The sequence below is a fragment of the Columba livia genome, chromosome 11 (assembly GCF_036013475.1).
Source record: "Columba livia isolate bColLiv1 breed racing homer chromosome 11, bColLiv1.pat.W.v2, whole genome shotgun sequence".
NCBI lineage: Eukaryota > Metazoa > Chordata > Aves > Columbiformes > Columbidae > Columba > Columba livia.
In genome coordinates, this window is record NC_088612.1 from 1,683,871 (window position 1) to 1,708,292 (window position 24,422).

At 39.6% G+C, this 24,422-nt stretch overlaps 1 protein-coding gene across 4 annotated transcripts in view; it reads left to right on the plus strand.

Annotated features, from left to right (window-relative positions):
- The window catches only part of SEMA6D (semaphorin 6D), a 501,178-nt gene that overhangs the window by 129,710 nt on the left and 347,046 nt on the right, over positions 1–24,422 (plus strand). For 2 of the 4 annotated variants that reach the window (XM_065076441.1, XM_065076444.1), the window contains exon 2: positions 5,476–5,622. The gene's annotated coding sequence lies outside the window, so the exon portion shown is untranslated. Of the gene's footprint in view, positions 1–5,475; positions 5,623–24,422 lie in introns of those variants that run through there. The other 2 variants (XM_065076437.1, XM_065076443.1) reach the window with 1 other exon arrangement.

A 24,422-nucleotide genomic window follows, 5' to 3' on the forward strand; every position in this document is an offset into this window, starting at 1 on the left:
CCATTTGTCTCCCCACATAACTACAGGGCTCACACATTCATCCAGCGTAGAGGGGAAAATCCCAAAGCTATTCTGAATTATTCTTGCAGGAACTGCTGTACAGTAGTGAAAAGCATTAGAAAGATTTTGCTTTTTGGAAAAGAAAACTGTGTTTTTATCATCCTGAATTACTCACTTTAGAAACATAAGAAAGTACAGTACACTCAGAATGCCAAAAGGAGATGTATTCCAAAGCAGAACATCTTCCAAGAAATCAGATGATAAATATAGCAGAGGTTGCTATTGGTTCCTGTGTGTGTTGGAAATGCTTTAAAATGAGCTAGATTTAGGCAGATACACTAATGGTTTTATTCTAAGTGCTTGAAATAGGAGGTGGTTTGTTTGCTGAATAAATTTGCAGCCACTGTCATTTTAATCCTGAAAAATTGGTTTGGAAAAGTCACCTGGCCCTTCCAATATGCAGCTATAAAATGTGAGGAAGCACTTACAGACACCCTCTTCTTTCATCATGGATAATCTAAAAGTGAAGCCTCTTTTTGGAAGGCTTCTGAAGGCAGAATCTTTACAAGTCAAATTTGTTATCTTATTTTGTTCTCAAATGCCTGGGTAAGGGTATCAGAAATCTCCTCATCTGGATTCCCCATCTGGTGAGAGATTTCAGGCTTTCATAATTAAAGTGTTTATCAAAAAATAAAGAAAAAAAGAAAAAGAAAGAAAAAGCTTGCCATTGTCTGCCCACAACTTTGGATTTGTATGGAGAAGCCACCCTGGGCAATACTGTTCTCTAGTAGTGAGAACGTTACAGCCAACCAAAATTGTAGCATGCAAACCAAGCAGTGAAAACACATCTATGGATTTTTATGAGCAAGCAAATTCCTGAAGATATGCTTCTCGCCCAAACACAGAGATTAGTGTCAAACACACAGGTATGTGGTTCAGGGATTGTTTTCAATCTCTGCCTAAGGGCCCAGATAAGCACATATTATCTGTGTATAGACATAACCTCCGTTTAATTTGAGCAAGAGCTGTGAAACATAACTTTTCAGTTAACTGACGTAGTTCATGCATTTATACTACAGCAGTTTTACAGTGCCTGTAAACTTAGGCCTAAAGGAATAAGAAGACTAGTGAAAGCAATAAACTTAGTACTATTGGCTTATCTATGGCCAGATAAAGAGCAAAACCAAAAATTCACAAGTCTTTTCTGGAGGTTGAGATTATATAATTCCCTGGCAAACGCGCTAAAGGATGAAGGATCCTTATCTAAACTGACAGTTACATTAGAAGTGTAAAACATTCAAAATACTACCTGTATGTAATGTTCAAATGGATTGGGACTCTTTCATGTTAGCTTTTAGTAGATATTCATATGCATAGTGTTTGCTTGCACAAATGTGGGGGTTTTATTGCAAGTTAGCAGCTGTCCTACAGGCATGGAAATGCCAAACCTTAGCTCTGACAGTGAGTAAAGCGTGATGTGAGGACTAAGGGTCTAATTATTTAGCCTCGTTCTTGACTAGGATGCCTCACTAGCATTGTAACCAAGTGCAAGGATGGGAATTCCTCAACCTTGGTCTTGTGAAGATTCCTTGAGATGGATGTTATTTTATGCAGGGGACCATGCACATCCACAGAGGAACCCTGTGAATGCTGTGCTGAAAGGATAAAACAACCACGAGATCTTCTTTATGCTATAGTAATGGTCATAGAAACAAGAGAAGGTCATAATGTCCCTCCCAGGTACTGGCCATCCCCCACAGTTATATGGTTGTGTGAAAGGCTGGACTCCCCAATATAGAGATTTGATTTCCTAACCTTGTTGCTGCATCAGGGCGTTAGTCAGATTAGCATTTGTTTTGTGATAAGAGGAGGTACTGGAACACGTTCCACTTTACAATCAGCATCTTCTTTTGACTGTCAGGTCTTTGGTATAGAGTATATATGTAAAACTTGAAGTACACTCCTAATACTCTGTACTCACCATTAACTTCTGAAATATTGTTGTGCATTAATTTTAACAGTTACTTTACGAAGCCATTTACCAAAATCTTGGATGGCAGAAAATGATAAAATGCTGTTGATGTTATACCGGAGCTTCCCACAAATTGGTTCTCGGTGTGGAACAGCCTATTTCACTCCCTTCCCGATACAGCGTCCACCCATAGTGCTGCTTTTTCTAAAAGGAACAAACAGCTGGAAAACACACTAATGTTGTTGTGCTTAGAATTCAAGTTAAATTTAACCAGTTGCTGCAGCTCCCAGACAGCTTCCGATTGAGAAAAATAAGGTTACAGTACCGGACTGATCCTGAGTTTGAGGAGAAATTTCAAAAGAAAGGAATTGTTTATTTTTTAAATGAGTATTTGTATTAGCTTCCTAATTTTCCCACTCAAATAATGCCTAGCAGCTGCTATACCCCATACTCAACTTATCAGGACATTTGCCAGAGAATTTGTTTTGATAGCAGAAGGCCTAAGAAAACAGAATAAATCTGTCCAATTCTTCAGTTTCCCTGAACAGGACACTGTTCCTGGTGATTCTTAGAAGCCCTGTAAGCTAGTAGCTGTGTATGTGTTAGAAGATTCCCTGAGGCCAGAAATCTCCTAAATAGCCAAAGTAGCTACTCATAGTAACTAGAGAATCAGAATGAAGACAGAATGCTGAGATATATATATATATATATATATATACGTATAACTCCATTAAAAATAAATAAATAAATTAAAATGCAGTATTTAAAACAAAGAATCCCCATAATGACAAAGCACAAGCCTGTAGCCTGCAAAATCTGCTCATAAAGTGTCTGCTGTGGTTGTTATTAGAACTGAACTTATGAGCCGTGATTATCTAACCATTAAACGTTAGTGGGGGCTAAACTGGATATCTGTGTCTGATGATATTTCAGTGCTGTCTGGACTGAGAAAATTACTCATCAAACTTGATTTCTGATGCCTCCCCTTAAGGAGTTTATAGGCATTTAGAAAGATTCCTTCCTCCCTCCCTTTGTGTCCTCTTTCTCTTCAGTAATTACAGTGTAAGCTTTCTTTAAGTGTAATTTGTAGACCTTTAAAAATAGCTTGTGTAGAATAGCTGTGCCATGTGAGGTGACTGACTACAGAGCAATTGTGCTTTGCTAGAGAAACATCCCTCCTAATGGTGTGTAAGTATTTTTGTCCCGGTGAAATTTCCTGGACCTATAGCAGCAATAGTGTAGATCCCCCTATCAGTCAGGTTATTTGACTATAAGGGTCTTTTTTTGCCAGAGTTCCATCAGCTAAAGTAAAGTTAAGGAAAAGGCACATTCAACAGAGACAGTAATTGGCACATTAGAGTTTCATTTTGATTGAGGTATGGCAATTTTTTTGTTGTCAAGAAAATTGTTTATGCTATTTGACTAATGGGATGAATGTTCTGTTTAGGAGAGAAAAAAACACATATGGCAATGGAAAAAAGCTCTTATTTTGTTGGATTGGTGCCCACATACCTACAAAATGCTGCATATGTCTTTAGTTCCAGCCTCAACTGCCTTCCGCTGTAGCCAGCAAGAGCTGGAGGTGGTTATGGCAAGAATGGCCCATTCTTACTGAGACCAACAAACTACACAAGCACTGTGCATCTTACCTCTATTTCTGCTCTCAGGGTGAGGGAAGTAAGCTCCCTGTGTGTTCTGTTAGTTCATGCACAGCTCCATGCCAGTTTAGTTCTTTTTAGAGGCTACTGCTTTTTATGGTGTTAGGAGATATCCCGTTAGCAAAAGACTCCAGAGCTGAGCTTCAGGCGATGCGGTTGCAGATGTAAAACCAAATCCCGCTTCTACCACCGTGTGAAAAAGTGTCAGATTAAGTACTAATTGTATAATAGGAAAGCAGTTGCAAGTAGTAGAATGGGTAGATTTTCTAGATAGCTCAGTGGTTTACTGGCCTGCTTAAAATATAACAAATATTTTTGAGAATCATATATATATATATATATATATATATATATATTTTTTTTTTTTTTTCCCTCCCTGAATAATGAGAAACATCAGAAATTAGTACCTTGTATTACGTGGCTCAGTGGCAACACCAGCCCTTTGCTGTTCTCAGTCTTCTTTTAGCAAGGGAAAGAGGAGGCTGGAGAGGGTTCCCACCAGCACAGCCGTGTTCTCCTGCACCTCTTGTCTGCTGGGACCTGGGATGGACTGAGAGGGAATCCCCCCACAGGCCACTCAACAACTGGGGAGCAATTTTCAGCCGGAGCTGAAAGCACCTGAGTGCTTCTGAGCAGGTGGCTTGGAGGAGAAAGTATCTGCCTGCATTATATTACACCCTTAAACCATTTAGATTTGTTCTCCAGTTCCTGCATAGCAATCATCCAAATTACAGAGCAAAAGGTTTTGTGAATAATGTGCAAAGTACAGCCAGGCTTCTTTTAAAAATCTAACAGTCAATAAAGTATTCATGCTGTCTGGAATGAAGTTGGGCCTCTATATATCATTGATCCTTTATTAATGATTTCATTTTAAATACTGCTATCCTGATTCACAAAGGAAGCATTTTCCATTTTCCATTGCTCTTCTGTTAAATATCCAAAGGGAGAATTTTCTGCTTACAGAAAAAGTAATTTCACAGATGACCACAATTGCTGAGGGCCAGATTCCGAAAATGACAATCCTCTCCACTCTTTCTCCGAAAGTTCCTGTCCTTGTTCATTAGCCATACACAGCGAGAGATGAGACAAGCTGTATGAAACATTGTAATTGGATGTCTCCCACTGATGCCACATTAATATGTCATTATACTAATGTCTTTTACTGACACACAGATATGGTTTTCAGAACAGATCTGGAAAGCTGACGAGCTGCATATTGTGTTTTAAAAGACTAAACTGATTCATACATTTCTTGTTTAAAAAATGCCTTTATTTTTAGGGTACCTTAAAATCTGGCTAAGACCCTACAATGTTATCACTATGGAGAATAAGTTGCCGAAAATACATGTGGAGCGGAGGGGCACGATGGTGGTAGCACTAGTCAGAAGTCCAAGCAAAAATAGTACCAAGAGCTCAAACTCCCAGCCCTGCAAGGGAGTACCCTCTGTTCCCCGCTAGTGGGTTCTCTACAGTGTGGCTGTAGCGTGTACTGCTTGTGGACAGGCAGTAATTTCTTTACATGAGGACAAACTGTCAGAGAAATTTAACTTGAAATCATCAGGCAACTCGCACTCCTATGTGAAGACATAACTCAAAATTCAAGCACCTTGTTTAAGTCCATTTGAAGCCTTTCTAACAATCTGATGAAAAAGTGGACCAGAGCTATACTGTGTGAACTGTGACTATATTAGATTTCTTTCTAGCATGGGAATACTTGCTTTAAGTCTTATCCTAGTTGGAAGTGGTCTCAGAGCAGGCAGTTCAAAGCTTATGCATGTTGCTCCTTTTTCACAAACAAATCTCAATGGGAAATGTGTTTGAGGTAGATATTTGTCTTTTTTTTAGATGGATGATGCATGGCAGATACAGAACCTCTTTTCAAGTGAACTGGGAGCATGGAGAGAAGAAAGAAAAAAGAGAGAACTGCAAAGAAAGTTTGAAGAGCGCTGTGCTTCTGAAGGGCTCCTGCCCCTCCTTTCAGCAGCGTATGAGGTGAGTTCTGTTTGAATGATTTTGGCATATCTCGATGCTGAAGAGCTGTGTGTCGCTAAGCAACATTTAGCGGTGTGTAAGCACATGGAAGTTGCCTTTGGTACTTTACACAGCTGCGTCTGCTCTCATCCCAGATTCTTTTAGTCAGATGAAAGGTCCTTCTATGAGTTGATACAGGATCAAGGTGTTTACTGAGAATGGTATAGAGATCAGAAGCTGAGCTCTTTCAAAGCGACATGGGCCAAAGCAAAGACTACAAGGTAAACGAAATGTAGGACTCAACCAAAAACCGTGTAAGCGTTCTGTCGTCTTTAAACTATGCGCTGCCTTCCCTGCTGCAACTGCGTCGCTGTTTACTTTCATTTCCAGTGACAATAAGAATAAAAATCTATTTAAAGTGTTTAAGGAAGTGAATCACACATTTGAAAGATTTTATTTTCTTTTTGTGAAAAGTAGCATAGACTTCTTGTAAAAAGTAAATCGGGTGAACAGAAATCAGATTGAGAAAACAGGTACAAGCTATGACACTCATGACATTTTTTCCAGAGACCTGTAGCCTGAAAACATTCCTGTAACTTTAAGTTTCTGTTCCAGGCGGTCAGGAAGCATAATGAGAATAGACTATTAGGAGAGGACTTGTTGTCTAATGTAGTTGATTTCGCTGTGTTCTGTGCTTTGATGCGCGGTCTGTGCGATCAGATGGAATAGCCCGAGGCTTGATGTAGTAGCAGGTCTGATTCGATGTTACAGGAACGTAAACCAGGAACAAGTCCATTCCAGACAGAGGTCTTAAAAAATCGAGACCACAGGATCACAAGTTCACCTTCCCACTTCTGTTAGAAGGTGCCCTATGAAGGCAAAATCCTGGCGCCGTCTGACAACAAGCGGAGATTCTGTGTTCACTTCTGTTGTGCTGTGACATCTCCAAGTTAAGGACCATTTTAGCTGTGATGCCTTTGTGTTTCCTTAAATCTTTTGCTTTCTCTGGTGGCAGAAAGTAAGAAGAGGCCCTGAGTGTTCTGAAGCCACCTATACAGTAATAATTTGGGGTTGTTCCTGAATCTAAGTCACTAAGTCTGGCTTTAGGCTTGATAGCAACACAGGAGGGTGCTGGGAAGTACTTTAGGCATCTGTAATTCAAAGAAACCCTAAGATACACTGCAATGGCCCTTTGGAGTCTTAGGGAGCAGGGGAGTATAAGGATTAGAGCATGGCTGCCTCCTAATGGTGGCATAAGCTTTTCTATATCTTCACTCATCCGATATAAACTTAAAAAATCAAATGAGCTTGTAATTCAAATGACAAAGAGAGCCAAGGAGATTATAACCAGTGAGGCCAACTGGAACCTGAATTGCATCAGGTGTTCAGCTGTTCAATATATGTGCAAATACACTCAAACCCTGCAACACAGGTTTAACAATTCTTTAACTCCAAGAAGAATTAAAACTCCGTGAACTCAGCATTTAAGTTTTTTAAGCTCCGCACTTAAGTGTGTGCTTATTCCGAAGTCCATTTGTTTTTTTGTGACAGGGTTTGATATGCAAATGAGAGTCCTTTAAAAGTTACTGAAAAAATGGTGTCCAAGGCATTAATTTCTTTTTGTTGTTGTTTAATTTCAACTGTTTCTGTCTATAGGATAATGCACGAGAGGCAATGATCATTGTTTCTTAACTTTTTGTGCAAATAAATTACAAAATTAATTGCTGGTGTGCTGAAATTAAGGAGATGTCAGTATCTCAATTACAAACCTTTATTTTTCGAGTTTTATAAATCAGTTATAAATGTTCTCTCCAAACACAAGAAATAAATTAATTAGCAGACATTGTCTTAGTTGACAGACATGTTTGTTTACATCGTTAATGATCTTGGGAGTCTTAATAACATAATATTTTCTGAGTGCTTTGGGATCCTTGAAGGATGGACTTGACAAAGTGCGAAGTATTATTAATATTCTCTTTAATTTGTTCATGTTAACAGTATGTTTGCCACGAGGGCTATTTCAGTCAGTTGTGTGCGCTAGATCCCACAAAGTATCTATCAGGAAATGTCTCCTGGAAATTACGGAATATTCAGTTGAGGTCTGGCTATCATTTGCTTTGACAAGCAGAAGAATTGGGAAGCATCTGGTTGAGGAGAAAGGTGAAGCAGTGCCTCCTTGGAGCACGTAGGAATGGGAAGAAAGGATTTATGTCATGTGTATCATAAATTTGGAAAGCCTGGTTAATTTATTTGTTTATTTATCTGTTTATTTATCTATATCTAAATCTGTGTATTTATCTATATATACCTAGGAGATGAACATATACAAACATGGATTGGGAGTAGCCCCTCTGTGTTTGGTGGTGGGAGTGAGACCCTTCCAAAAAGTAAGCAGGTCTTAGGCTCGTTGCAAAGCTACTTCTTCATTGACTACAGAGGAAGAATAAGGTGGAAACACTTTTTAAACTTAGCCTTCTCTATGTAGTGCCCAAAGGTAGATCATTTTAATCTAGGATAAACCAAATCTTGCTTAAATGAAAAGTATGTGTTTTCCTTGGGGTTTTTTTAGGATTTAAGTTAAAGAGGAATGCAACCATTTCTTTCAGGTGTTAAACCCAAAACTAATGTTTAAAATCTTCAAGTTTTCTTTGAAAGCTATTTAAACATCCGAATAAAAGGAAGAAGATGTATTGTTATTTAGATCTCCTTGGAGAAACTCTAAGCTTTAATTGCATTTCACTTTCATTTTGGTAAGAATGAAGTGACTGAACGCGTCGCTGTCCTGTGGTGCTTGTTCATTCCCCTCTTATCTGCTGTGGAAACGGTGCACTGGTGCAGCCAGACCCAGCCAGGTGCCCTCCTCCTGTTGATTCAGACGTCTCGTTTGGCTCCTAGCTGATCTTCTCTTGGTTTGAGAGCAAATTAAAAGCACGTTTGAAAGTAGCAGTGTCAATTTTCCTAATTACCTGAGACGTGGTGACTATAAATACCACACTGCCTATTAAACAAATAAATTCAAGAAACTTTGGTGGATTATATCCAGTAAATTGACTTTTTATGGGGAATCCAATGGTTCTTTCTGAGACTTTCAAGCAGATAATCTGTGCACATCGGACACAACATGGTTCTTCTGGGTATGTCGCACCTACTGCTTGTGTACATGCACTGAGAAATGACTTTGTTTCCGAAGAACTGGCTGAACATGCGCTCCGCAGCCCCTCTGTGCACTGGCCAGCTCTCCGATGGCTCCAGATCCCACAACAGTCAAAAAAAGAACACAAATATTTCTTTCTTTTTCCTTTCAGAAGTCATGAGTTGAAAGATAAGACAGTTCTGGAGAAACCCAGGTCTCTTTATCTTTTACATGGCTAGTCAGAGGAGAACTCTCTCTACTTTACATCTATTAATAACCACACTTGTGAGATCTATGGCAGTGAACTTAAATTCAGCCATCAGCTTCCCCACAGAAACTCTCTTATCTTTATGCAACACTTGTTTGCAGAGTTGTGCACGTTTTGCTGTAGTGTCAGGAGTTCTTTGTCAGCTGAGTAAGGAGTGCTTGACGTTCCTTGATGCTGTTCTTTTATTGCCAGGCCTGTTGCGACCAGATTTCCTCTTTTCTCCTACAAAGTATAGCAGATTTTCTATTGTTTTCAGTGTCTCCTCACATATGAGGTTTCTTGAAATACAGCTGGTATTTGTATGTGCAGATATTCCCTGTGATATGTTCTATTTTTACAATTCTAAATTAAGTACATATTAGAACTTCCTTGGCTGAGACAGTCATTTTGGGGAATGTTCATGGGATGCTGCGTATTCTAGACTACTTTTCCTTTCCTTTTTAAAATGTATTTGTCTTCCTTTGGCTTACTGTTTAAGACTGTTGAAGACAGAGTGTTCAACCATTGCATAGTCCTAGCAAAGTTAATGACTATGTTCAGCAAAGCAAGAATGGAAGGACTGGGTTTTAAGTCTGATTGCTATAATGATGAGCCCGGTTGTTTAGCACATATAGGCCACTAAAACTCTGGCCTATATTTAAACAGTCATTGGGAACTGTGGAAGCAAACTCTGGAGTCAGACTCCGTCTACTTTGCTATATTGGATCCTAAATGTATGTAAAAACTGCAAAGCAGGGGGAAATTGAACATATCTGTATCTGCAATTTAAACTTTTATAGAGAAAAAAGGGATTATATCTTATAAAGAGTGAGGTTCTGTTTTCTGAAATTAGTTCATATCTCCAGTTATACTGCATTTGAATTTCACACGCTTAGGGCATTTTAAAAGTTTAAAAATCAAATAAAGGACCTGATTAAAAAAATCCACGGTGGAAACTTCTGGCCTTTTTAGAAGCATAATATTTTCTGTATCACTAATAAAATCATAACCAATATATTCTACTTGCCTAAATTTAAAGGAGATTGGTATGACAAGTTATTGGTAAAGCTATAGGTAGGACATGTTGTTAGTGACATTGACCTTTACAGCCAACAAAACAGAAACAGTTCAATTCTTGTCTTTGTTTTCCCATGTTCTGTAAAAGTATAGTGAGTAATCTTGCTGCTTTCTGCCTGTTGGTATGAGGTTGTGGACCTACAGCTTTCCTATGAGTAGTAAAGTAATCCAGGGAATATTTTCCATTTCTTTCTTTGCGGCAGATTTGTGCAAATCTTAATTTTGTAGTTTGTTCATTACAGACTGAAACAAAATAAAAAAGAGAGAGATACTTTACAGAGATATTAGTGTGTTGGCAAATTATGGAATGTCTTCTGTATGCCTTACAGAATAAGAATCCAAATATATATAGTGTCACTGTATATAGGTTAAATGGGTATATTTTCATTATGCAGTTGTTTTTCTATGATTTTTTCTAGGCGGTCTACTTGCTTCAATCTGGTAATCTCATTCTTGTTGTAGCCTTCCTAAGGCTTTCTCACCGTTCAAACTTATTTCTAAATGAGACGCATCCACTTAAGTTTTACATTTAAAAGATTTTTTCTAACCCCTGTATAATAACATCTGATATTTTCATCATTGGTAAATGGAAGGAAATTCAACTTTTTGCAAAATCTTCATGCGATACCACAAAGCTGCCGCTGATAGTTCTCTGATACGCTATCAACGCGTTGTTCGGTTCATCCACACGCGGAGCTGGAGTAGCGCTATCCATGAAGCAGATGCGTGGGCTAATTGGATTTTCCAACTTGCATTACTTCATTGTTGAACATGTGCAGGCTTAAAAGATTCAAGGTAATAAAACTAGCGTAATGCTACATGTATATGATTGCTTTTATCTTGTGGGTGACCTAATCCCAGAGTCGATGTAATTTATTTTTCAGATGTGAGAATGGCCCATAATCTATCAAAATACTAAACCGACTCTCACACTGCAGTATTGATTGGCAGAAGTGGAAGTGCCCATAAAGATTTCTTTTCCAGTTTGAATATCAAGGCAATTAAGTTCTATTGGATTCTGAGTAGTATATGGCTTTTCTCCTGTCATGTGCTGTTGGGACAACAGAATGGGTGATGGTAAAGAGAATGTTTTTAATGTCGTTTTTTGTTAAACCCCTTAGTAGCTGAACATTAACAGTAGTTAGGATTTGGGATTCTGTTGTCAGAACACTTATTTCTCTCTCTTAATGACTACAGGTTGCTAAGATGCACAGCACAGGCAGAAAAAAATACCCTAAATATAAGAAAGAAAAATAGACTAGGAGAATTAAGGTATACTTAGAGATTGAGGCACTTATTTCCACTGAAACTGAGTATCTAGGGCTTGGACATCAGAATTCCATAGACACTTTTGGAACTGCTTTCCACCTTTTCAGTACTCCCTATTTTGACTGTAGTGGCAGAGTTGGTACTGGATATCAGCATAACAAAGAATCTTATCCAGCAGTGAAAAATGGATGGAAGAGCAGCAATATGAGAACAGAGCCACTTATTCTGGGTAGCAATTACAGTGGGGCAAAGAAATTGGTTTTGCCTCTAGCATTGTCTAACCAAATGTGAGACCTGGAGTCTAGAAGCAGACTTACAGTATTTTCTGCAGCTTTCTGTCTTGTCTACCTATTTACTTTTTCCTCTCTGAAGGCGAGTTGTTTACTAGTGGTATAATCATAGCTTTGTTTTATTGTGGTAGGGCTGTTAAGTATCACACAAGCAGGAGTCCAGAAAAATCCCCCAAAGGCCACCCAGAGCATTTGTGCATGTAATCAACAGGGATCAATTTAGCATGAAACATTTGGCCATGGAAGCTGCAGACTGAGAACAACGGATTTCTCCAGCTATGAGAGAAAGGGGTTACCTGCCCCCCAAGCCCCTAATTATCTCTGAAAATGAGGGTTTGGGGTTGCTAGCAGGATTAATAACTTTGCAACTGCTGAAAATTATGGTGATTTTGAGAAAGTCGCAGTCAAAGACAATACCTGTACGTGTTTGTTTGCCAGAAATAGCACAGTCAATATGTGGCCATGTTATAAAGTTTTGAGCAAAATGTATCCTACCATTTCGGCATTGCTTGAATGCTGAACAAGCTGAACTAGCAGCACGAACACTATGACAGCCTGAGGTAGTAAAAACCCTCAGGAGATACTTAAAGACATTATTTTCCCCACTAATTTTGTGCACTTGTGGTAGACAGAGGCCATGGCATAGAGCTGTTTTTTTGTCTATGCAGATGTGGTATCCACCATTTCCTGGAGATGTGCTGACATGGGGAACTGAGACAATGGGAGATGAACAGAGAAAATATTGCAGAGATTTGCTTCTCAGAGCAGGTTTTCTATGCGAGATGAGAGTGTGGGCCCACACTCTGTTCTTCTATGTGCTGGAAATATTTTGAGATCGTGGAAACAATACAGGTGGTATTAATGGTCTCGTTGATTAGCCATTTTATGCTATCAGTTTAATTAAGCATAAGCATCGTCATCACGTTTACTGCCTAGGATGTGCAACTTCTCCAGGAGATATCTAGCTTGACTAGTTTAGGAAAAGAGAAATATTGGAAACAAACTGAGGATTGTTCAGGTCTATATGGGCTACTCTTCTGTGGAGGCTGCCAACCTATAGGTCCCTCCTGTCTGTTGGCAATTTTCAGGTTTTTCTCATGAATGTGTATCATTGCACAATTATTCTAACTGCTTTTGGGAAAGATTTGTGTGAAGCATACTCAGTCCTTTGTTTTATAGATTGTTGTTATTACAAAATGAACAGAACCTCGGACGCTTAGTAAAAGTGTATTTTAAAAAACAATGAAACTTGAAGAAGACAGGAAGACTGCAAATATTCATAGCTCCCTTAGTGATGGTTTTGAACAAAATTCGACGGTATATGTTGATATTATACCGTCCAGCCTTTGAGGCAGACATCTCCATCACATGCAGACCACACTAGATTAGACAGCCCACTGAATTCTGCATTAATGACTTTCAAATAGTCCTCACAACTCGTTTTGCTTGAGCTGTGGGAACAGTTTTCTACCAGGCTCACTGCCAAATCTTTCACTTTTGTTACTTCTTATGAAGCTGTGACAATTTAGCACAAGCCCGTACTAAAAGCTCACATTTTATATACTCAAGAAGTGCAAAAATCAATGCATGAGCAGGCAGCGAAATACTAAAATGCTTGTAATCTGAAAGGCTACCTGCAAACCCATTTCATCAGTCTGGCTAAGTACCCCGAAGTCAGAAGCTTATCTGATCCATCTGGGCTTCTTGAGGATGAAAATCTCACAAAAACAAAGGATTTCAGAGACTTCATGATTTCAGTCAGAAAATACCATGAGAAGCATTTATGCTTCTTTCATATTGTATTTTTTAAAAAAATCCCTAATGTTTTTGGCTTGTGTCTAATGACAAAAATGAAGTAATTCTGTTCTTTCTTCTGACACAGCCGACTAATCCCTGCTGGGAATGAGCGTTCACACTTGCTTGCTTCAATAAGACATGAAAAGGATGTCAGGGACTAAATTCCAGACAGGTGTAAAAATAGGTGTAATTCTACTGAGATCAAGGGAATTTTACCCCAGAGAGTTTTAGAGCCTTTCACAGATGCAAATTAAGTGACCTTTCTGGTTCCTCTTTACAAATGTTTTGTAATGAAAATAGAATTCATTTGAAACTTCATTATTATGCCAAAGCACTTCATACTGTGACAATCCAGCTCCTGTCGGACAGAATAAATGCAAGACGTTGTCCCAATCGAATGGCAAAAATGCTTATTCCTGAGGGGGGTTCAGTCCTGAGTTTCTTGACGGTGGGATGTTTCCTGATCTTCCTACCTCCCAGTGCATCCTCATCTTGTCAATACAAGTGTTTTGGCATCCTGTCGTTTTCCCAAGAGACTTTTGGTCTTTTGCATTCCAAAAATGACCACAGAATCACAGAATGTTAGGGACTGGTTCCAGTGGAATGACTGGTTTTGACTGTGCTGTCCATGGTGTGAGGAATCTTTGAAAGCTGTTTCAGAAGACAAATTGAATTGTTTAAGTGTGCCCAGGCTTCTAATGCAGATCCCGCGTTGCAGCAGGATAGGGAGCCATGAGAAATGTATTTATTTATTCACACATCGTATGCTCCTCTCCCCCCATCACCCACCACAAGATCGAATCCTGGGAACGAACTTCTTGCCCCTTTCATAGGCATCTCTGTTAGGATATGGAACATTTCTTAAAATGATCCACAATTCAGTTCAACAGATTATTAGCTAAAACAGTCTCCTCGAACTGAAACTAAGCTTCAAACAGAAAAAAACGTTCCCAAATCTCATTTCCTTGATATTGAGTTGCTGTTTATGTGTCTCCACATGCCTTTAATGGTAATAGCTTAAAAATATTACTAGTTTAATGATATTAAAATGGAAGAATAGCTTAGAGAACAATGCTAAAGCATCCAGAGTCATCGTTACATTTTTACTTTTCAAAGGAAGGTTCAAGCCAGATCCCAAACATAAAGAGCCAGAACGCTTATAAAAAATGACTCATCATGTTGTGTCCCAAAATAAAGCAGTAATGTACTCCATGGCTTCTGGTAGAAAGGCAGCATGGAAATTTCCCAGACTAGATTTTTACATAGGGCTGTAAGTCAAAGAAGCACCTGAGATAGTATTTGCTGATCAAAACCAGAGCAGAGCTGTGTCTGCAGTTCAGCCACCTCTAATCAGTTGGAGTTTAAAGGGCTTTTGAAAGACTGAACAAAGCACATGTGGCTAAGACGGAGTGCTTGTCAACTCCGGGGAACAATCCAACAGTTGCAAGCCAGAGTCAATCTGTTCCTTGCATGACGGCACAGATACAGCCGCAAGCAAAGGCCATTCAATTTACTGAGAAATGTGGAGTCAGCTACGACCAGATTCAGGGAAATGTGATCCTTTGTGTTTGAGGTACCTGCTAGAAAGAACCTGTGCATTGGCCATATTTAGTGCTCCAGATGGCATAGTTCCTCATGAAATGGTGTTGCTGCAAGCCCTTCACATTCATCCTGTGACACACCGCAAGGTTATACGTCTTCTGCAGTCACTTTTGCTCCAGCCAGAAAAAGGGAGTTTTTAAATGATGCTGAAGCTACTAACAAAGAAAGCATAGACGACTATTTTCTGTGCTTAATTGCATACAAAAATAACATTACCAAGAACAGATTGTAGAGACAGAAACACCGGCATTTCCAGAGCCTGTGATGCTGTCCAGCTTTAATTCTGTATACTTTCTGTTCAGGCGTATGCATTTTGATTTACGGTAATACTTTTACCACTGGACCCCAGCCACTCTTAGTGCAGTGAATGTGAACAGTTATTCACTGCTTTGTTCTGTTCTCATGGCTGAGAGTGTGTCCAGACCCGACTCTGCAGATAAAATGAATAATTCTCTTATAGGCTTTTCTATGATGCGGATCACCTGGCAAATAACATTTCAGACCAAATCATTAAAGTTTGGCAGAGTTAAATGGTATTTGAAAATGGGCTGTTAAAATGGGGAGCATCAGCACACTTAATAATAGGAGGCACTACCTTCCCACCTGTGGTAAAATCCTGCCATCAAAATGTATTTGGAGTGAGTTCAGCTGTAGCTGTCTGGTTTGCCCAGGCCAGGGCAGCTCAGCGGGGGTAACCGAACGGTAGCAGTGTGCAGGGATTGCAAAACACTGATGTCTAAGGGATTGCTCTGAAACAAACTTAAAACTCGCATGCACATCAGAACATCTACCAGCCAGTTCCTAGAGTACTCAATGAGATAAAACCACATATTTTCAAATGAGTTATGGCTGGGAAAGTGAGTGTAGAACAGAAGCAGTTGTCGCATCTTTGAGAAGGTCTAGGCAGACATCTACTTTGCTGTGATGCTCATTCAGCGTCAACAAAATGCAAAGATATCTACTGTGTCTGTGGCATAATGAAGACGGTCTAAACATTATCAGCAGTATTTACAGATGTGTAAAATGCCAGCTATGAAGAGAAAATGCATGTTTCACACAAGGTTGCATAAATAAATGGGAAGCTTTAGTGCTATGAAGTGAGCCTGTCTGTGCCCAGTCAGAGGAGGAAGTTAATCCCCCAAATCCAGGGAGACTGTAGTTTAAAAATCAGCCTTCCAAAGTGTTGCTGTTAATGGTGCAGCCTAGACAGAGCACTTAGTTCTCCTGGCTTTTTGTCTGTGATAATTCACCCCCAGAGCAATATTATAGATCAGTCACTCTGAATCAATAATATTTGCATGCACTTATGTGTAGTTCATGCTAAGGAGGGTAAGCCAGAGCTAATCAAGCTAAAACATAATTTGTACACTTGGCAGCTCCCTGCTAACTTTGAACAGACCAGTACATTAAAGCATAAGGATCAAAAGATCTAGAACTTAAATAGTGAAGACACCTGATTTTTAAATGGAACGGCTATAAAAGTCAAGTGCCTCATGAAAGCATATGGGTTTCTACAAAGCTAAATGACAGATCTTGCTAATACTCAAATGCAGGCAAAAAATTACCCACAACCAGCTGATAGTTGGCAGATCTCTCTGACTAACAGTATCTGAACACCTCCCACGCACTTCAAAACCAAAATAATTCGTTTTCAGAACCAGTGGGAAGAACAGCTTGATGGATATCTGTTATTTGTTTGATCACAAGCAAGAGCAAAGATCAGCCTCTAGACTGATCGGGATTTCCTTGTCTGTGAAGAGATTATTATTCAGATTAGCTTGATTTATTTTATTTAAGATCCTTACATCAGGATACCAGATACATTAATTGTGTCTGCATTTATACATGGTGCACGTACATGTGAAGAGCCTCTCCTTCTTATCGCTTGCAGATATTTAGAACCTATTTGTGCATGAGCTATTTAACCCTTCTGAACCTTATCTAAATTTGCCATCTCTCCATAGAGAAGGCGCAGCTTTATCTCTGTATTCCAGACCTGTCTCACTGTGCTCCAAATAAAACCGGTCTGTCTTCCTAGCATTGCTTTGTGGTTGTCTGTCCATCAGCTTGAACTGGACAGGACTGAAACAGAGCTTTCAGTCTTTCTCTCCAAGCAACCTCCTTGTGATGTCCTTCTTTAATCACTATGGACAATCCCGCAATCCCGCTTGTAATTTAGGCCAGTAGCTGGAATATCATACTTGGATCATAACACTCTCTGGGTTCTCACAGTCACACTGTGTCTAAATCCTGCGAGGCTGTTTATTTATTTACTTTATCTCCAGTCTTGCCCACACAGCTAAAATGCTCATCCAGAGACTCTTCATCTCACATCTTGATTACTGCAACATCCTTTTCTGCGTGTTGCCAATGTGTTTTGCCCTGTCCATATCCACTTAGAACACTGCTGCCAAGACTGTTTTCCTAGGCTGTTGCTTTAACCATATCCTTGCAGTACAAATGCAGGCAGTGGAGTTTAATTTGGGCAGCACAGAGTTTCCTTGTATCTCATTTACACCAAGTAAATGAAGGTACTCTATTTTATTTAGCAATACTTACTAGTTCCCTTTTCCTAACACATCCACAAGAGTTTGCATTCACTTTTTGCACCTTTTGCTTCCTCCTACAGGCTGACTTGTGGTGGTTCACCCTTGTGCTTTTCAAACGAGCATCCAATGTGCTTTCTTCTATTCTTTGATACACAGGCAGCACGGTCAACGGGATTTCACAGAGCTGCTCCATTGTGCTGCTCAAATATCTAAGTTGCCATCATTTGTACTAAAATAATACCATGTTGTTGGTATATGATACTGGCACTGATCATACTGACAAATATTAGTTTTTGAGCATCTCCACTCTGCCCGAGAGCACCTCACCTCTTCCCTTACACACAGATTGTGTGCTCCTTGGGGTAAGGACTATAACAAAAAAATGTACTGGTATATATGTTCCTATTTTGGTGTTCTATGACACTGGAAATGCAAAATACACAATCTGGCGTCACATGTATGCCAAGTGTTAGGTTTACACCTCATCCAAACCCTCCCAGTACAGCAGTGTTTATAGAATAATGCTTCTGCATTTACACATATGAAAAAATGAACATTTTCAACATGTATGCTTAGAGGATTGTGCTTACAACTCATGGATACAATAGCCCTGAATAATAAAGTGTGTGTATGGACAGGTGGAGAGAAATTAGGAGGGAGAAGAAAACCTGGTTCTTTTAGTATGTACAATAGTTCTCTGACTATTTTATGATTTTCAGTATCAGATACTGTAATAGTAAAGATTATGAATCTCAATAAAACATTTTTTTTATCAAGGAGAAGAGAAAAGAGAGACAGAAAACTTAGATCTTTTGCCAGCACTCAGTGCAATCTTCAACTAATCTGATCTGGGGAAAAATCCAAAATTAATGCTGTCAAACTGAGCAGCAGATGTTGAAAAAGAATCAGGCACTGCAAGAAAATTGACGTGCCAATGAAAATTAGACAGACAGGAAATTCTCACTAAATAAAACACAGCAGGTTACAGGGACACAAAAAATTAGCTTAGATCATCCAGCCAGTTCATTTTTGTGTAACCATATTAATGAGGTTTCTCTTTTTTTTTACTTTTTGTACGTATATTTTTGTAGTAAAAAGAAATCTTCTCTATGCTTTTTTAACCTTCTGCAGAACGTCTTTTCTTGGTTCGCTGGAGTCCCAGCCAGATTGGCTTCACCTTACATGTGAGACTTTCTGTGCTGTCTTCTAACTTTTCAGCGCTCACTTCTCTTCAGCGCCCGTTGTTTGCCTTTTTATCTGGGTGTAGACAAAGAGGCTTCACTTGATTGTTTGCAAGAATAAGAAATAAATTCACATTCATCAGAGAAATGGGTTTCTATCTCCAGAGGCTCAGCCAAGCAACAGCTGAATTTAGAAGCAGGCGGGTCTGCAGGGTGGCTGCAGCATCAGTCTCTAAGTTATTATGCACAGCATAGGCACTTTTAGGGTATAGAGTTTATGTTATCCCTAGATTGTTCAGACAAGAGCCCAAATATTGGAATGGTGTCTGCAGATTTGGAGATTCTTTTGCCAGCTACAGCTGCTGGGCCTCTCATTTAAGTTGTTAAAACAGATGTGATTAGGTCAAACGTTTTTGAGCCAAAAGCTTCACAAATGTAATAATTTGAAAACCAAAAAAAGACTAATCTTTTGTGTCTTCTAACTCATTTTATGTTTTCTCTCAGATAGCAGCTGCTGCTTTAAGTTGCACACAGCATTATTATTTTTGTTTCCCTGGTTTGACTCATTTCTTTTGGAAATAGATCTCTTAGCTTGTTTTTGGCAAGCATAATTCTGGCTTGACTGGATTTTTTCCCTCGCTCTTACTCACTCACACATACTTTGCTTCCTTTGCTGTTTTTCCAGCGTTTTAGCTGTTCCTCCCTCTGCCATACTTGCTACGAGCACTGAGGGCTCGTGCATTAGCATCAGGCAGTATCTGCAGTGTAACTGTATCCTGGTACCTATTTACTGACTCCGTTAACACATTAACAAATAAAGTTATGTTAAGAGATTATTTTGTTTTCAGGGATGTGAAAAATAACTCAAAAAATAAAATGTTCACCCTGTTTCCATGTGTTTATGTGCATGTGTGTGTTAGAACCGTGGGAGGAAGGCTGGAAGTGTGGTTAATGTTACTGGCTTTGGACTGAAGAAATACATTTGCTGTATATGAGCCAAGACCCGGATCGGATGGCAAACCTTTCCGCTAGGATGGGTTAGGATAGGTGAGCAGCAGTGTGCAGACTGCATGCAAGTTTCTGAGCTTTCCTGTCCTGGTTTAACTGACCTCTTGTTTTCTTGGGACATGTCTGAGTATGGATTATAGTGGTGCAGGTTTCAGTATGCCTTGCCAGAGATGGAGATGGGAATCCACACAGAATTGTGAACAGTTTTCCCTTGGAGGCAGCACAATGGGAGTTTCTCATCAATGAGACACGAGGGACTGTGGCACTGCACCAGTCATTGCTTATCGGTGCAAATGCAGAGGGAGCTTTTCCTGGATACTCTGTCTTAAGTCTTCTACATACGTATTGTGCCAATGGCATCCTACTGTGTCTGTTATCTGAGAACTATCCTGAAGTTTCTCTTCAATGCCAAAAATTATTCTTCCATAGATTTAGCTACTTGCCGTTCTCCTCTTCTTAGGCACATCATTCCATGCAATTTAGAACAACCTTTAGACAAAATTTAATGTTAAAAGGAAGTAGAAATCGCTAAAGAGAAGCTAAGCCTTGTGTTTAGTGTGAAAAGACTTCATAGGAGTAAGGAACAAGTAAGAATCAAATCCAGATCTCACTGGGGTTCAGAGGAAGGTTCACCAGAATTCTTCCCAGTTCTTGGTCTCTGGCTCTAGGTAACAGCAAATGCAAACTTAACAGGTTTTATTACAAAGCTGATACAATTCAATGGGTTTCATAAAAACAAACAAAAGCCAGGAGCTATAATTTGAATCTATAAAGCAGAGTCTCATCTTAGTTCTACTAATGTTTAAAAGTTGCAAAGTTCTAGGCTCAGATCTGAGTTTTTCATTTGGATGAGCCTGGACCAGCAAGTGAAGGAGATGGATGTAAAAGCAAGACAGCTTGAAGCAGCTGTAGACACCCACAGAGTAATGCAGAACAATGCGGGTCGTTCTGGAGTCTTTGCCAGATAATGAGGTTCTGAACTTGCAGTCAAGCTTGGAGGAAGTGGAAGGATGAGTGGATGGTATCAATACATTCTCTGCTCTTCAGTACAGGATGTTTTCCTAAATTGGTTACAACCTGGTGGAGCTGCTGGGTAGGTTAATGAATTTAGTGGGGGAGGAAGAATGACGGTGGTGGGGGTGTCACAGTCTTGATGTATCCACCTTGAAATATCATAACAGATCTGATTTTCCCAGCCCGAGATTCCAGACACTGAAGGCTGAACCGAACTAACTGGAAAAGCATATATTTTGCTTTAAGTGTTGCTTTGTGTTAAGCATGTACTTAACTATTTTCCCAAACTGGTACTTCTCTCAGGTTTTATTAGCACTCTTAGCAACCTAAATAAGGTTGAAGAAAAGAAGCAAAATATCTCTGAAGGATAGGTCAGCTAAATGTCTTTCTCTTTCCATGAAGAAGGTGTTTGGCTTTTTTTTTCCAAATCTGCAGAGGAACTGACGTGATACACGAGCACTTAGCAATAAACATTTTTAATGGAGATCCCTATCCCCAACTTAATTTCCGTGCTCAGTCATATTGCATTAATCAATACTAGTGATGGTTCTAGCGGTTTCATTGCACCCTGTGAACAATTTTGCTGTTTGGAATTACAGAAACGTGCCTTGAGTGTACTTTGATACTCAGATTTAATAACAGGGGATCTAATATTGATTTTAATGGGAATTTGTTTGCATATGCGTGCACACATCTGTCTGTTTCTGTGCACCAGTTTCCCATGCACTGAATAGTCATGGTCCAGTCTAGCAATTGTGACTGTCACAATACTGAAAGATTGTTAGAAATGCTACAAACCATGACAATAGTGATTAGAGGAAAGTGATTAACTAACTTGCTTCACTGCAGCTTATATACAAGTTCCCCAGAATTCACATTCAGTGTCACTACAATTTCTGCCAAGCATTCTTGGCAGTGTGAGTATTCACAAAATACGGTCTGCAGTACTGTCAAATGACAGTATTTCTCTTTGTTTGGATGGGTTCAGGTCTTAAATCTGGGCTTTTGAAGCCAATATTTGTAGTTACTTGCAATTCCTTTTCTGAGTGAAATGCACCCATGGCTAAACAGGCAAGTGGAACCTTAGGCAAACGAATTATGGGGACTTAGAATGGGGTTTATGCCGCTAATATCTACAATTATTCAAAATTGCATAGTTGAATTTGATTTTTAGTGAAATGTACTACTTTCCCAACAGCAGAAAGATACATATGTGCTATTCAAACGCATTTCAAGCCAGTTTTAGAGGGCTTACACAGGCCATTAGGACTGCTGGGGAGTTCAGCCCCTGGGAAGAGCCTTTGCATGTTGTTTTGCTTTCACCTACACAGAGCAAAGGAATTGGGCTGTGCTTCAGCTGAGCTTCGTGAAAACACAGGGGAAAAGTAATGTCAAAAAATCTCTAGAAGCTATTTCAGCATTGTATTTAAATGGGTATTTTAAGAGGTTTTCCCAAACTAGCTTCTAACTGCTAACACAAGCCGTATCACAGAAATGTTTTTAAGTATGTGTACTTACGCACTACTCATGGTTCAAGAAAAAATTTGCCTCTGACATTCACAGAAAATTCAGCCTAATTATCTCACAGGCTGATGAGTTGCAGGATTTAAGGAAATGTTAGGGGTTCTTGAGTTTAGAGGTAGACAAATTAAAGGAAGAAAATTAAAGTGACTGGGTAACTTTAATTTTTAATGGTTCATAAATTTCCAGGCAATAAACATACTTTGTAAAAAATTTTTTAAACTTTTTTTGTTCTTTGGCATGTGGGATCTGAAGTGTCCCACGTGTGTTCTCAAAGCAACTTCCCTTTACACAACGTGCTTTTACTGGGACACGTTCAAACAGTCCTCCAGACTCCTGCTCAGCAACACATACCAGGTCAGCACACCCTTTGAGTGGGTCAGGAAAATATCGGTGCCTCTCTTCTCCCAGTACACGGTGACATGAGAGCAGACAAGGAGGCTGTGCTGGAGCTGATGATCTTTCACAGGAGTGTGGCTTCAGACCTTCTGCTTTCCGGGTAGCTTAATAGAAACCCCTTCCTGTTTTCTTTTATGTAAGAGGATTTTTTCCTATTATTTAACAAAACTGGATATCTGAAAGCTATGTCTGTGTAAATTACTACAGATGACTCCCCTAAAAAGTAGTTAATTTAAAATACAGCATGGATAACTATTTTCTATTAAAGCAATACCATACAATTACCAAATATATTTCCAGTTACCAAACCTTTCTGTGACTTTTCTCAGCCATAGCTTTCAGCAAAAAGGACTATAGCCTTAATATATGTATCACCATCATATGGATAGTGTTTGTATTCAATTTAAAAACTATTTAACAAATGATTGCACAATGAAGGTGCATAAATCATTGGAGTTCGCAATATCTACACATACACAAGATTTGTAAGTGGGTTGTCTTCAATATTCATAAAATTAAAGAAAACTTTATTAAGTAGCAGTAGCTTTACTATTATGAAGATAAAGAGTGCTGTCTTGAACAATATTTACAGATGCATAGTGCATAGGCTGAGAGGATGAGATTAATCCATAGATTCTTGGACAACACATAGCACAGACTGTCTTCTACTGTTTTGCATGACACACACAGACCAAGACATAGGAATCCTTGGGGTCCCAGGTAGCACTTGCTCTGTATTTTGTATTTGTTGCTGTTGTGCTGTGGTAGCAGCAGGAACTGCCACCGAGAGAGGTTTGAGTATGTTTGCCCATCTGGATAAACCAGGGGCATGGGAGGGGTAGTTGCCACTGTCTGGACACAGCCAGCCTGTACGTGCAGCCCTGGGTCTGGGTACCCAAGGCACTCTGATGGCTGACCACACAGACACAACCACCATTTTACTGTAAACTGGGAAAATAAAGGAATTAAATGCTTTTTCACAACTCCTGGGAATGGCAAAAGGACTAATGTGTCATTCTTGCAAGTGAATTTAGACATAGGGAAACATCTTCCAACAATAAAGACAGGTAAGCACTAAAACTGGTTATCTGGGGATGTTGCAGGGAATGGAATATCAGAGGCTTTTAAGATCATGTTGGACAAATGACCCTCAAGGCTGGCAGAAGAGGAGGTGATCCTGTGATTTGTCCTAGAGATGGGATTAGATCACTCTCAGAGTCTGTTGTAATTTCTATTCTGTAAGTTCTAGCCCGAGAAGACAAGCAAGGAATTAACTGGCTTGCACTGAGGCCCTATTTCCTCTCCCTTTCTTCTCTTCGCTCCCAGCTCTGCTAAATCAGCATCTGTCTAGTTGGACAGATGTGTAAGTACATATACACAAAAGGGGCAGAAAAGAATTTGGACCCGCATGTTGTAAAACATGGCTCAAGGAATTCAAGAGGAGAGTAGCATGCATAATGACACTGATCATCAGGAGACTAAGCAAATTAGTGCTGCTTTGCTTGAAACTGAAGTCAGCACAGCAGAACCAGAGAGCAGTCACTGATCAGCTGCCAGCAGGAAAACAGGCCCCAGTCGGGGTCACCTTTTCTCTCCAGACCCAGAGGCGTGTAGAAGAGATGACCCTCTCCAGGAGCATAAGGAGTCACAGAGCATCTGCTCTCCCCCATGCCATCTGGGCCGGGGAAGCGCTAATCGGAGGCTGAAGCATCAGCTGCTCCCAGAGGTGTCAGG